Source organism: Desmodus rotundus, chromosome 12 (genome assembly GCF_022682495.2).
Source record: "Desmodus rotundus isolate HL8 chromosome 12, HLdesRot8A.1, whole genome shotgun sequence".
NCBI lineage: Eukaryota > Metazoa > Chordata > Mammalia > Chiroptera > Phyllostomidae > Desmodus > Desmodus rotundus.
The window spans coordinates 75,640,904-75,656,852 of NC_071398.1; the positions used below are offsets into that span (position 1 = coordinate 75,640,904).

The 15,949-nt window shown below is 38.9% G+C and overlaps 1 pseudogene; it reads left to right on the forward strand.

Annotated features, from left to right (window-relative positions):
* The first annotated feature begins 5,235 nt into the window (after positions 1–5,235).
* LOC112316144 (olfactory receptor 10J3-like) lies at positions 5,236–6,376 on the forward strand (annotated as a pseudogene).
* The last annotated feature ends 9,573 nt before the right edge of the window (positions 6,377–15,949 follow it).

Genomic DNA, 15,949 nt, shown 5'->3' on the forward strand with positions numbered 1-15,949 from the left:
TCAAAGGTCAGCTCTCTGTCTACCTGGTGGCAGAGGTAGCCCTACTTGCAAACTGTTGCTTCTCTTCTTCCAATTATGAAGAATAATATTATAAGGTCTTAAGCCACCCTCTTGTGGTGCCAGAGAAATGGACAGAAAGTATGGTATGTACCTTAGCAAGATCATAGCCCACTCCAATAAAGTTTGAAATCTGCCTTTTCACCCCAGAGATTTCTCCTAATAGCCAAGGCAACTCTACCCTCCAAAATGTTAATCTCAGGATTAGAAAATGAGTTGCCTAAGTAATGAGGTCTCTAGGCATTCTGCTTTTTGTATTGTGTCTTGTGCTCTTGATGACTTGGGAGTCAGTGGTGTTTGGGGAAAAGAGACCCAGAAGTCTGTTACGGACAGTTTGTAACTTATAAATAAAACTTAAGCCAGAGTTATTACTTTGTGACTCAAAGAAGGCCGGCTTCCAGCAGGAAGGACTGTAACAATCTAGAGGAAATTGATATGGGTGTGTGTGGGGGGGTGTATGTGTGTTTATCCTTCTTTTCTAGTCTCAGGCACTAGAAGGCTGGTTTACACATTATTTCCTTCCTTTCTAGTTCTTTTAGATATTACATTCTGGATAATATCTAAAGATTTCCCAGCCAATGGTGGGATTTATCAAATAATAGCTTTGCTCAATAAGATGTTAATGAACTTCAGATAAGAAAATTTGTGGATGATTTGATAAAATAGCAATATTTTAGAGTCATCTAACCTCAAATAACTGATGGGTTTTAAATAATTTCAGGAAAGGCATTGACAAAGTTCTTGGGAACATTTTACAACTACTACTAAAAATCCATACCTGTTATTGCAGGCAGTCAAATATCCAGATTAGCGAATGTGGATTGCAACCATAAAGACAGCTCTTTAGAGGACTTGAGAAACAGGCTACTTGGTGAGTTTCTCTTTCTTGTATTTGAAAATGGGGAATGTTTATTAATAACATATATTCAGTTACCACATGGCCAATGAAGGTTCTAGAAAAGGTAAACGATCTCATGTGAAGAATACATACTGTGATTTACATGATTTTGGAAGTATGTATGTGTAAACTAATGTCAAGAAGAGGAACATAAGATTTCAAGGGCCTTTAGTATACAAGCTATTCAAAAATCTAAGCTTCATGAAGAGATCTTTCTCATGCCTTGTTCATCTTTATTTTTCTAGTACTAGCATAGCACTTATAGTTTGTGACTACTCAGCACATTGAACTGCTAAAAAATGTTTTTTCTTAGACTTGAAGCAAAATCTTATTATTCAGGGAGGACTAAAAAATATCAGAAAGCAATGAAATAAATTATCTCGTTTGGGAAAAAACTGCAAATAGTGCACTCACCCATGAATAGGTCAGGGATTGGCTTTATTTTACTTCTTTTTTTTTTCATTTATTTGAAAGAAAGGAAGGGTGGTAAAAACTCCAAAGTCAAAGGCATTATCTAAATTCTCTGTTCACCTGTTACCTCCCTACTTTTTTCTTCCATCATTTTTTCATTAACTACATTTTCTTTTTTATTTTTATTTTAATGTTTTTATTGTTCAAGTATGGTTGTCTCCATTTTCCTCCCACCACTTTTCCCCCACCCCAGCCATCCCCACCTCTCACCCTCGATCCTGCCCCCCTTTGGCTTTGTCCATGTGTCCTTTATACATGTTCCTTGACAACCCTTCCCCCTTTCCCCTCCATTATCCCCTTCCACCTCCCCTCTGGTTATTGTCAGTTTGTTCTTAATTTCAATGTCTCTGGTTATATTTTGCTTGCTTGTTTTGCTGATTAGGTTCCACTTTTGGTGAGATCATGTGGTATTTGTCTTTCACCACCTGGCTTATTTCACTTAGCATAATGCTTTCCAGATCCAACTATGCTGTCGTGAAAGGTAGGAGCTCCTTTTTTCTTTCTGCTGCATTCAACTACATGTTATATACCTTACATGAGTAATCCTATTCTTTTCTTTTTGAGGGTATGATTTTATTTTTATTTTTTAAAATATATTTATTGATTATGCTATTACAGTTGTCCCATTTCCCCCCTTCACTCAACTCCATCCTGCCCACCCTCTCCCTCCCTCCCACATTCCCCCCCCTATAGTTCATGTCCATGGGTCATACATATAAGTTCTTTGGCTTCTACATTTCCTATACTATTCTTACCCTCCCCCTGTCTATTTTCTACCTACTATTTTATGCTACTTATTCTCTGTACCTTTCCTCCCTCTCTCCTCCTCCCATTCCCCTGTTGATAACCCTCCATGTGATCTCCATTTCTGTGGTTCTGTTCCTCTTCTAGTTGTTGGCTTAGCTTGCTTTTGTTTTTGTTTTAGGTGTGGTTGTTAATAACTGTGAGTTTGCTGTCACTTTTACTGTTTATATTTTTTATCTTCTTTTTCTTAGATAAATCCATTTAACATTTCATATAATAAGGGCCTGGTGATGATGAACTCCTTTAACTTGACCTTATCTGAGAAGCACTTTATCTGCCCTTCCATTCTAAATGATAGCTTTGCTGGATACAGTAATCTTGGATGTAGGTCCTTGCCTTTCATGTCTTGGAATATTTCTTGCCAGTCCCTTCTTGCCTGTAAGGTCTCTTTTGAGAAATCAGCTGAGAGTCTTATGGGAACTCCTTTGTAGGTAACTGTGTCCTTTTCTCTTGCTGCTTCTAAGATTCTCCCCTTCTCTTTAATCTTGGGTAATGTAATTATGATGTGCCTTGGTGTGTTCCTCCTTGGGTCCAGCTTCTTGGGGACTCTCTGAGCTTCCTGGACTTCCTGGAAGTCTATTTCCTTTGCCAGACTAGGGAAGTTCTCCCTCATTATTTGTTCAAATAAGTTTTCAATTTTTTGTCCTTCCTCTTCTCCTTCTGGCACCCCTATAATTCGGATGTTGGAACGTTTCAAGATGTCCTGGAGGTTCCTAAGCCTCTCCTCATTTTTTTGAATTCTTGTTTCTTCATTCATTCCTGGTTGGGTGTTTCTTTCTTCCTTGTGGTCCACACCATTGATTTGAGTCCCAGTTTCCTTCCCATCACTATTGGTTCCCTGTACATTTTCCTTTGTTTCTCTTAGCATAGCCTTCATTTTTTTCATCTAATTTGTGACCAAATTCAACCAATTCTCTGAGCATCTTGATTACCAGTGTTTTGAACTGTGCATCTGATAGGTTGGCTATCTCTTCGTTGCTTAGTTGTATTATTTCTGGAGCTTTGATCTGTTCTTTAATTTGGGCCATTTTTTTTTGTCTTGGCACAGCTGTTGCATAAAAGGGTGGAGCCTTGGGTGTTCAACAGGGTGGGGTAATGCTGGTTGCTGCACTGTGATGCTGTATGTGGGGCAGGGGCCGAGAGGGACCAATGGTGCTTGCTCCACTCTCTGCTGGATTTCAGTCACTCCCTTCGCTACCTGCAATCAAATTGGGACCCTCTGCTGCTGTTTCCTGAGTGCGTGGGCTTGTGCATGCTCTAGGCCCCTGTGGGTCTCTCCAATGAACTCTTCTGTGAGGCTGAGAGTTTCTCCCACTGCCGCCTCAACCCCCACGGGTGTTTTCCCTCAGAGGTTTGAGGTTTTATTTACCCATGCTGGGGCCCTGGGATGCACTGTGTGTTTCACTCCCCTGCTGTTCCTCGGTTTATCTATGTGTGAATGTGGGGCTGTGGGTCTGCCAGCTATCGCACTGCGTGCCCCGTTTGTTCCATAATCTGCCACCAGGCTGGGTCTGCCAGCCCCTGCCTTGCTGTGAGTCCTCTCCACCCCGGCTGCCCGTCTCTGCCCCTCTTACCAGTCTGGATGAATGTTTCTTCTTTATCTCCTTGGTTGTTGGACTTCCATACAGTTCGATTTCCTGTCAGTTCTGGTTGTTTTTTGTTTTTAAATTGTTGTTGTCCTTCTTTTGGTTGTGCGAGGAGGCACAGTGTATCTACCTATGCCTCCATCTTGGCCGGAAGTTCCAGTAATCCTATTCTTGACAATATTTTCCTTTTCTCCATCCCTCTATGCACTCTTTTTCTGATGTTTCTATCTGTTAGTCTCTCACATAATAGTCCTGGGATAGTTTTTTAGAGTATCAGCAATTTAGAGCTAATGGTTGGGAAAGGGTGATTATGGCAGTGAGAAGTTGGGTATTGTTAGAAAACATGAAGTGAAGACAGAATAGAGAAGAAAGAATTTTAGGAGGTACTGTCTTTAGGGTGAAAAAAGTAAGGGGGAGAATTGAGAAGATTCTCAGCTTTCTGAATGGAGGTAATGGTTAAACATGGTGGGTTTTATCACAAGTTATGGACTTAAGCAGCATGGTTCAATATACCCCAGTATAGCCTCCAGTTCTGGACTCACCTGGGGTAAACTTATTTCTAATCCCCATCACAACTTGGAATATAAAAATTGAAGTAAAAAAAATAGAATATCTGGTCCTTATATGATTAAATAAATTTTATCTTTGCTTTCACTAGGAAAATTCATTCCCTACTTGAAGGAATATTCTCAAATTTATTCCATCCTCTTTCCTCCCTTCATCTAGAATTCAAGGAGATAAGTCTAAAACCTACAGTACCTTTTCAAACCATTTTTCATGATCTTAAAGTATATTTGGTGCATGCCCAATGGAATATCCGGTAGAATTGTTTCCTTTCTAATCTTTCCTGATCACAGTAGACTCTAGGCATAGTGCACAGGGAAGTGAAGCCCAGGACCTAGGTTTCTTGGGAGGAGAAGTCAATCTGGGACCTTCATGGAGCATTTGTTGTTGGTAGTGCATTCTGATAGTGTTGATAATAGCCTCAGATATGTTTTGTCTTTCACCTAAGTCACTGTTACTCATTGAATCTTCAGGGAGCTAATTTAAGTGTGTTTGAAGAGACCTATACAGATGGGCTTCTTCATTTGCCTAAACTCACTTCTTCAATGGCTGGGTAATTATTTCTGTAAAATGTGTCTTTTAGTTTGTCTCTACTTTCATTCTCAGACCTATCTCTGACCTCAATCCTAGGGTCCTAGGTAACATGTCTGTAGTACTAAAGAAGATGATGGATATAGGTGATGACTAAGCAATTATCCAACAGCTTGACAGTGATGGGCCTTAAGGTCTGGGGCATTGCTCCACAGATGGATGGCCCTTTACTGGAGGCCTTGGTAAAGGCTACTCTCTTTCGTAGTTCCACTCATCACACCTTTCTTTTCTTTGCCTTGCTCTTTCAGACCAAGACCTTTCTCAATGCAAAAACCAAACTCCACTGCTATGACTGAGTTTCTCTTTAAATGTTTCTCCAGCTTTGGGTGGCAGCACAGGCTTATCTTCTTTGTTGCCTTTCTAACTTTGTATCTGCTAACTCTGTCTGGCAATGTCATTGTTGTTACTATTACTCGCTTGGACTATCATCTCTACACTCCCATGAACTTTTTCATGAGCATGAACTCCATCTCTATGGCCTGTTATACTGTGGCCATCATTCCCCACATGCTTTCTGGACTGCTGTGTCATCAGCCCATTGCTATCCAAGGATGTGCCACTCAGCTCTTCTTTTATCTCACCTTAGTATCAACAACTGCTTCCTGCTCACAGCCATGGGATATGATCACTATGGGGCAATCTGCAACCCCCTACAGTATTCAGTCATCCTTGGTAAAGAGCCTGTGTGCAGTTTGTATCTGGGTCACTGGGAATTGGTGTGGGCATGGCCACTGTCCAAGTAACACCTGTGTTTTGCCTCCCTTTCTGTGATGTGTTTATCATCTCTCACTTCTTCTGTGATGTGAGACCCCTGTTGAAGCTGGTCTGCACAGACACCATGGTCAATGAAATCATCAACTTTGTTGTCAGCATCTGTGCTCTTGTTCTGCTTATGAATCTGGTCTTTATCTCCTATGTCTTCTTCATCTCTACTACCCTTAAGAGGGGTTTTCAGGAACTACTATAAAGGACATGTGGACAAAACCAAGGGGGATGGTGGAGGCGGGGGAGGGAGGTGGGTTTGGCTGGGATGGGGTGGAGGGGTGGGGAGAAAATGCAGACAACTGTAATTGAACAGCAATAAAAAATGTTTAATGAACATTTTTTTTTTTAATTTTAAAACCTTAAAAAGAAAAGATTGCTTCAGCTGAGGGTTGGAAGAAGGCCTTTGCCACCTAGACTCCCACCTCACAGTAGTCATCATCCACAGTAGATGATGGATGGCAGTGCCTCCATCATCTATTTCAAGCATAAGTCCTAGAGTTTTCTAGGGCATGAGATACTCATCTCAGTGACCTACACTGTCATCATGCTCCTGTTGAACCCCATTGTGTACAGCCTGAGGAAAAGGGAGGTCAAGGATGCTTTGTGCAGAGCCATGGGGCAAAAATCCCTCTCCTCTTAATGAGGAGAGGTTATTAAAGCCTTTTACTTGATTTTATATAGTTATTAATTTTAATGCTGTTTTGATGCCTTTAAATATGGGATCAAGAAAAATAGACTAAATTTAATTGGGTACTAAAATTGGAGACTTCCATTAGAGCTAGTCATGGTTGTCTGTGCCTTCCCTCAGAAAAGATAAAAATGGTTTAACAGACAGTTAAGAATGTAGGAGAAATATTTACATGCCTGAGTCATTCATATTGGTGTTTTCTTTCACACACATGCACATAGCTATACACAGCCTGGGAATATGTTGAGTTTATACAACTCCATTAAGACACAAAATAGAGCACTTTTAAGAGCTACTAAACAAAAGGTTTAGAAACTATCTTAGAAAGATAGTTTCTATTTGTGCTTTTTTTGGGTGCTATTTGTGCTATTTGTCCTTTTTGTGCTATTAAGGATATAGTAGTAGTTTGTGCAAACATTTTAACAATTAAGTGAGGGGACATGCATGCATATCACTTCTGTGGACACTGAAATCGCTTGTAATCTGTTTTAGCTACTTGCTAATAGTTCATCACAGCCTGAAGAATCATCAAAAGATGGCTTTCTCATGTTCCAAGTGACTAGAACAGCCCTAACTAACCATTACTTAGCATGAGTAGTGCAAATATAGGAAAGCAAAATAGCATCAGCTACTGAAAATTCAAAAGTGAGTTATGCATAGTCCAGACATGCCTAGGTGAGAAAACTCAAATTGTAAAGTTGAACATGCTGGAAAGTCCAATGCTTTTTATACTTCCTACATCAGAGTGAAAGAGAATGGTGGTTGGAAAGAGCTAAGCAAAAACATAGCTTCTTTTGCAAGATAGAGCTAAAGTCTTTGTAATAGTATTTTATACATGTAAGCACTTTAACTACAATTTATGAAACTTGACTTAAAAAAAATTTTTTTTAGAATAAGCTCCTAAGCCTGAAGAGGTAAATCTTCAAAAATTTCTTAGATACTCCAGCTTAAAATCTGAGTTGAAAAAATAATTTTATGTGTGGGCAAATAGAGGGTGAAAGTATATGCTTTGGTATAAGGAAAAACCCTCTCTCCCTCATTCTTCCATTTTCTCTGGCCTTCTATTTCAAGGATCAGCAAGGTCTGACTTTCAAACACATCTCGTGCAGTCTCTAGAACCCAGCTGATACCAAGTGGTAACCCTGAAAAGGCTTGTGAGAGTGTCATAAAGTTTTTTGGGTACTGAGGTTAGGACAAGTCCATGGAAGTTAACAAATCCTCCAAGTGAACATGTCTCACTTTGTAAAAAAACACTTGCATGTCAAGTCTGACAAGAGATAAAAGATATATTTGCCTTTGTGTCCAGATTTCTAGAAATGATAAAGCCAGTTCATTTCTGTGAGGATAGTCATAAAACTATTATAAAAACTCTTTTTCTTAGTAGTTCTTTTAATCGAGTTAAAAATGTTAAAGGTTTGATGGCTGGTGTCACACTTTCTTCCGTTTGAGGTTGTATCTAGTGGAGGCTGTTGTATACCACCCTGATTGCTTCCCTTGAGGACCCACATTCATTACTCCAGCTGCTGGGAGTGTTGGGCTCTCATCTGTGAGACGGTTTGAGGTTTTTGCTGCGGCTGTGTCACATTTCATCTATTCCCTTTCCCCAGTTCTGCTTCCTTTACTCTCACACAGATGTTGATGTTCAGAGCCCTCCCTAATAAACTTGTTGCATTCAAATCTCTGTTTGAATCTGTTTCCCGGGGATATCACTGTACAACCCTTTAGGAACCCATTTCTAGAACAATAATTGGCAAGTGGGAAACCCAACTTTTCAGTCTTGGTATATTCTAATGAAGACAGGAGACAAGTGATTCCTATATTTTAATTTAAAAAATAATTTCATACTATCGATGGAATTATATTTACTGTGGCTCAATTCAGTCAACAGCCGTTTAGTATTTTTTTTCTTGGAAACTGATTAAAAAATTAAGATATACATTTTTTCTCAGAATCCACAAAATATCATCCCTTTGTCTTCAAAATTTGTCTATGAGCAATTTCAATTTTATTTCAGCCTGATGCCCTTACCTTGCAGTGAGATCGCTAACCACTCTTAGTGATATGTTTAAGATTGCAAATATAAAAAAGACTAAACCTGAGCATATACCATTCCAATTTTCAAGAAGTAAAAAAAAGTGTGGATGCTGTAAGTGGTATATACAAGCAAATTTGATAGTGATTCCTGGCACATTTGTAAACTGTTTATTGTGGGAATGTCATGGAGATTGATGAAGCACCAATGGGGACTTGGGCTTGGTAAGTAAGTGTCCAGAGCTGGACGGACAACTTAAGGCAGGAAGAGAGTACTACTCTCTCATGTTATCCAGGGATCTTCTGCCATTCTAAAAATAGATTTTTGTCTGTGTGTTCAAGGAGATAAGCCTGTTGTCCCATTTTCCACTTAGAGTAGAGAGAAAGAGCAGAGTCTTTCTTTAAGCATTCAATTCTCCAACTTACTGACAGGTTGGATTTTTTGTCTGAGTTTCTACTCTTAAAGTGTGAAGGGATTTTATCTCCATTGGCCACCAGTAGGGACCTATTGACTTGTTGTTTGTTGTTTTGTGTGTGTGTGTGTGTGTTCGTTTTTGTTTTTGGAAAAAAAGCCCTAACTATTAGGAATTCATGATAATTTGTGGCAGGCAGTTTAGAACAGCAAGTTTGGTCTATGGACTAGCCTAGACCAATTTTATATGGGCTTGGAGGTAATAAATGAGGCATCAAAGGTGCAGTTATGGTAAACTATTTCTATTTCAGCCATCTGTGTAATATACATATGCTGTCTCTGGCATAGATAGAAAGATTATATATATATATACATATATATATGTATATATATATATATGGCATAGACAGATAACCCTTTTATATATATATACAATGAGAATGGTTTGCATGACATTGATGTAACCTGGCAGCCTAGGAGAGTGCACTGTAATGCACATGTGTGAACAATCATGACTTCACTGTACTAATCAGTGGGAATGGTAGATGCCGTTGAGTGAGCATGTGTACTATGTAGCTGTTGCATTCACAATGACTGAGTAGAGCAATGAATCTGCATCAAATTTTGCATTAAGCTTGAACATTGCTCCATGGAAATTATTCAGATAATTCAGAAGGTCCACAGCTGTGCACAATGGGTGATTGGCAGCTTCATCATGACAATGCACTCCTTCACACATCACATCTCATGCAGAAGTTTTTGGTGAAACATCAGATCACCCAGGTGACTCAGCCCCTCTAAAGCTCAGATTTGGTAGCCTGCAACTTCTGTCTTTTCCCAAAACTAAAAAGACCTTTGAAAAGGAAGAGATTTCAGGTCATCAATAAGATTTGGGAAAATATAACAGGGAAGCTGATGGTGACTGGGAGAACTGTGTGAAGTCCCAAGGTGCCTACTTTGAAGGGGACTGAAGCATCATTATCCTATGTACAGTGTTTCTTGTATCTTGTATCTTCCTCAATAAATCTCTATTTTTCATATTACATGGTTGGATACCTTCTGGACAGACTATACACACACACACACACTATATGTAATGTGTATATATATATGCATTATATACATACATTATATATATTATACAACACATATATGCTATATATACTATATATAATGTATATACATATATACACATTATATAATACAGATTATATAATGTGTGTGTGTATAAAATGGTATACATGGAATATAGTATACATTCCATGTGGTATATATTCCATATGCTATACATAGAATATGGTATATATATTCTTTATGGTATATATTCCATTTGATATGTATAGTCTTTAAAATGCCATTTTATGAGTCCATGAAATGGTGAAGCCCTAACTTTGTGTCCCACATTCCCTATGGATTAGATGTATGAATATCAAGAAGAAATTAGAAAATAGAAATAGTAGGCATAAGAATGAAATAAACCTGAAATTTAGCTACATGAAATAGCACAGTGAATGGAGATACCAATGTGTGGAGGTTAAAGGGAAAAATATCACAATGAAGCTTCTTGAGGAATGAATTTTGAGCTTTCATGTATGGATAATAACCAAATAGGAACTGGGTTCCCAAGAAATGAATGACAAAATGTCTGTGTTCAAAGGGATCATACCTACCACATACAAAGCCCTCTTTTTACAAAGAAGAAGTGGAATCTCAGAGACTTTCCTCAACCACACAGCTAGTTAACAGTAACTTATACCTCTAGGTTTGTGCTCTATCCATAGTCTTCATAACCTTGGAGTGAGTATAAAAGGAGAGGTAAACATGAACTGTAATACTCAAGAACTCAGAAAATTCTTTAGAAGTTGTAACTTGAGCTGTTCAAGCCTAGTCTTTGTATCTATGTTAACTATCTTTCAATTTTTCAGTCTGTGTCATTGGCTTCAGAGCAAATATAAGAGTAAGTAACTTGCTCTCTAGGTTTCTGTGTAGCTATGTATAGAGCACTGTGAAGTGAGAGATTGTTAATGAACGTGCTGCAAGACTCTGGCCCAAAGGCCCCTGTAATATGCCTCTATCTTTCCTTAAGGGAGAGTAAGTAATAAAGGAGACTCCTGTAGGAACTCTTCCTGTCCATTTTTTGCAGGGGGAAAAAAAAATCTCTTCTCTACTTCATCAGGCCAGGTGAGAAACTTGTTCACTGGGAATCTTGTCATTTCTAACCTCTCTGAAATGATTTTTTAAAAAATGGACAGTGTTCTTTGCCACTGCTGGGATAATACTCTAACAATGCTGAAACACCAATTTGAAAGAACCTATGCATGGCAATGTTCATAGCAGCAAAATTTACAATAGCCAAGTGCTGGAAGCAACCTAAGTGCCCATTGGTAAATGAGTGGATCAAAAAACTATGGTTCACAACAGTATGGGAAAACATATTTGCAAATGATATCTCAGAGAAGGGTCTGATCTCCAAAATATATAAAGAACTCACACGACTCCACCCCAGGAAGACAAAAAACCCAGTTAAAAAATGGGCAAAGGACTTGAACAGACACTCCTCCAAGGAAGACATACAGAGGGCCCAGAGATATATGAAAAGATGCTCAGCATCACTAGCCATCAGAGAGATGCAAATTAAAACCACAATGAGGTACCATCTCACACCAGTCAGAGTGACCAACAGAAATAAATCAACAAACAAATGTTGGAGAGGATGCTGAGAAAAGGGAACCCTAGTGCACTGTTGGTGGTAATGCAGACTGGTGCAACCACTGTGGAAAACAGTATGGAATTTCCTCAGAAAACTAAAAATGGAACTGCCTTTTGAGCCATCAATTCCACTGCTGGGATTATACCCTAAGAACCCTGAAACACCAATCCAAAAGAACCTATGCACCCCAATGTTCATAGCAGCACAATTTACAATAGCCAAGTACTGGAAGCAACCTAAGTGCCCATCAGCAAATGAGTGGATCAAAAAAGTATGGTACATTTACACAATGGAATTCTACGCAGCAGAGAGAAAGAAGGAGCTTATACCCTTTGTGACAGCATGGATGGAACTGGAGAGCATTATGCTAAGTGAAATAAGCCAGGCAGTGAGGGACAAGTACCATATGATCTCACCTTTAACAGGAACATAATCAACAAAAGAAAAAAGCAAACCAAATATAACTAGAGCCATTGAAGTTGAGAACAATCTAACAATAGCCAGAGGGAGGGGAGGGGAGAAGGGATGGTAGGGAGAAGTGTTTTCAGGAACTACTATAAAGGACACATGGACAAAACCAAGAGCGGGGGTGGAAGCAGGGGAGGGAGGTAGTTTTTGCTGGGGTGGGGAGAAAATGCAGACAACTGTAACTGAACAACAATAAAATAATTTAAAAATTGAGAAAAACAAAAAGGAAATCCATGATTGGAACAAATTAACTCAGAAGGAATGAAACAGATCAATCTACTTTCATTCTTTAAGCCTAACACATTGTTAAAATGAAACAAAACAAAAGTCAAGTGTGACAAGAATTTTACTTGGAAAATATGGTAGACTACTATCATCAATGCCCATAGGAAAATACAAGGCTAATCTTATTAAGGTTATCTGGGTATGCAGCAACAACCAGCCCCAAGAAACCCACTACAATCAATTTCTCTACCAAGGGAACTTTGTTATTCAGGCTAATGAACTGAGGGAAGACATGGGACAGAAAATAACATCTAAGCATTTTTAAACTGAAAATGTAAATAATTCAGCCTGCACACAAACCAATAGGTCAGTTCACTCTTAATGAAACATGCAAATTTTCCTTTACATGTAGCTCCAAGAAGTTGCAATAGAAGAGAGCCTTTTCCCTGATTAGTGGCCCTTTGAATAACACCCTTCACGATGTAGTCATTGAGATGAAACACATGCTGTGCACAGCTGCCTCAATTTATGCAATAGATCTGCTACAAACAAATTTCAGCTGAGAATCATGTATTGGCGAGCTACTATTGAAGTAGAAGTTCCTTTGAGAAATAACCCAGAAAAATTAGACTTTTAAAGTATCACCACGATACACAAACACGCCATGATTTATTACTTTGTGCCTAGCTCACCTGACTCAGACCCGATCCTCCATAACTACCTTTGTTATGGCCACATAATAATAATTTTCCAGGAACTAAACATTGAGGAGGAAATATAGGTAACATACCCACCACAATCTTCAGAACAGGTATATACATAGTTTCTTTAAAAAAACCAAACAAAATAGATTTTTCCCATTGTGTTGCAATTTTTATCTCTTGGTAAACCAGTAGGTATTCCTAAACCTCACCAATTTGGATACATGCTTTCTTAAGCTTTTAACTAATAGTATACATGAATGGTGAAGTTATTTTCTTTAATAAAACATAAGAGAATAAAACGCTTTCATATTGATGCAAGAACATCTAAACCTCTGAAAACTTTCCCATGAGTTGCTACAATATCATTTTTCTCCTTCTCAAATAGCATCAGGGAAATAACAATTTCAAAAAACAAAAAAACAAAAAAAAATTATGGTTCACTCCAGCAAGTTCTGGATAAAATGGAGGCATAGGTAGAAACCCTTCACTTCCTTGAATAATCAAATGAAAGATAACAACCAATTGAAAAACAATAAACAACCAGAACTGCCATAAAATCAAATTCCATGGAATTCTGACAATAAAGGAGTTAAAGAAACATTCATCCAGACAGGTAGGAGGGGCAGAGACAGGCAGCCAGGTGGAGAGAACCCAAAGCAAAGCAGCAGGTTGTGAAAGCAAGGGAGGGGCTAGATGACTGGGAATACAAGGACTCAAAACCTTTAGCTGTGGAGTCCTGTGGGGGTAGCAAAGGCAGGGGAAACTCCCAGTCTCAGCGGAGAGTTTGTTGGAAAGTGGGGCTGGATAGGAGTGAAGGAGCAGCATTGTTCCCTCTCTGACTCCTCCCCCACAGGCAGTGCCACAGTGCAGACAAAAAGGTTGCCCTGCCCCAGTGAATACTTAAGGCTCTGCCCCTTACAACATAACAGGTGACACAAAGAAATATGGCCCAAGTGAAAGAACAGATCAAAACTCTAGAAAAAGAGATGAGCTGTGAGGAGATAGTCAACCTATCTGATGCATAATTCAAAACACTGATGATCAGGATGCTCACAGAAATGATTGAGCTTGGTCACAAAATGAAGGAAGAAATGAAGGCTATACAAAGTGAAACAAAGGAACACATACAGGGAGCCAACAGTGAAGGAAAGGAAACTGGACTCAAATCAATGATTTGGAGCAAAAGGAAGAAATAAACATCCAACCAGAGCAGAATGAAGAAACAAGAATTCAAAAACAAAAAAATGAGAAGAGGCTTAGGAACCTCCGGGAGAACTTTAAATGTTCCAACATCTGAATCATAGGGGTGCCAGAAGGAGGAGAGGAAGAGCAAAAAATTGAAAATTTATTTGAAAACATAATGAAGGAAAACTTCCCCAATCTAGAGAAGGAAATAGACTTCCAGGAAGTCCAGAAAGCTCAGATAGTCCCAGAGAAGTCTGACTTAAGGAAGCACACACCAAGGCACATCATAATTACATTACCCAAGATTAAAGATAAGGAGAGAATCTTAAAATCAATCAGCAAGAGGAAAGGAGAGAGTTACCTACAAAGGAGTTCTCATAAGATTATCAGCTGATCTCTCAAGAGAAATCTTACAAGCAAGAAGGGTCTGGAAAGAAGAACCTGTGCACCCCAATATTCATAGCAGAACAATTTACAATAGCCAAGTGCTAGAAACAACCTAAGTGCCTACCAGTAATTGAGTAGATAAAAACACTATGGGACATTTACACAATGGAATTCTACACAGCAAAAAGAAAGAAGGAGCTCCTACTCTTTGTGAGAGCATGGATGGAAGTGTAGAGCATTATGTTAAGTGAGGTAAGCCAGGTGGTGTAAGAGAAATACCACATGATCTCACCAAAAGTGGAACCTAATCAACAAATCAAACAAGCAAGCAGAACATAACCAGAGACACTGAAATAAAGAACAAACTGACAGTAACAAGAGGGGAGTGGAGAGAGGGATAATGGGGAAAAATAGGGGAAGGGTTACCAAGGAACACATATAAAGAACACATGGACAAAGTGAAAGGGGGTAGGTTCGAGGGTGGGAGGCAGGGATAAGTGGGGCAGCATGTTGTGGTGGGGTGAAAATGGAGACAACTGTACTTGAACAATTAAAAAAAGAAAAAATGAAGTATTCAAAGTCATGAAAGGCAATGACTAAAGTCAACAAAACAAACAAGCAAGCAAAATATAAGCAGAGACATTGAAATAAAGAACAAACTGACCAGGGGGTTAGGGGGACGTGGATAACGGAGGAAAGAAGGGGAAGAGTTGTCAAGGAACATGTATAAAGGACTCATAGACAAAGTCAAAGGGGCTAGGATTGAGGGTGGGAGTTAGGGGTGATGGGGCAGGGGAGTGATGAGGGTAAAATGGAGAACACTGTGGTTGAAGAACAATAAAAAATGTGAAAAAAAGAAAAAAAATTAAAAATTTAAAAAGTGGACAGTGTTCATACCAAATAGCTATATTAAAAAAAACAAAAAACAAAAAAACACTCCAGTAATTTATTTTACTTTGTGGCCCAAATACATTCTTTGGAGAATATGGGACTTGTCAGTGTCATGGATCTTGAATAAGTTCACCCTAGGTTCACTTCTCCCTCTGGTTTTTAATGATTCTAAAACATAGGTATACTGTGGATGCTCTAATCTTCCATTGACTGTTGTGAGCTCATGATCAGTACTGACAACATGATGTTTCTCTTCCCTAAAGCTTCTGCAAGCCCTCAGTATAACTATTTATAGGTGGGATTGGGTTGGAGTGGGGGAACAAAGATTGGATCTCATACATACTAGAAGTCCTTCTAAATCTTTGCATTTTTAGAAAATTTCCAAATACAGGCATTCACTTAATTTTCAGAACATTTGGAGGTTGACAAGATGACTATTAGTCTTCTTTTATAAATGAAGTGCTAAGGCCCATGGAGGTATAAAAACATTTTCCAAATCACAAACATAGAAA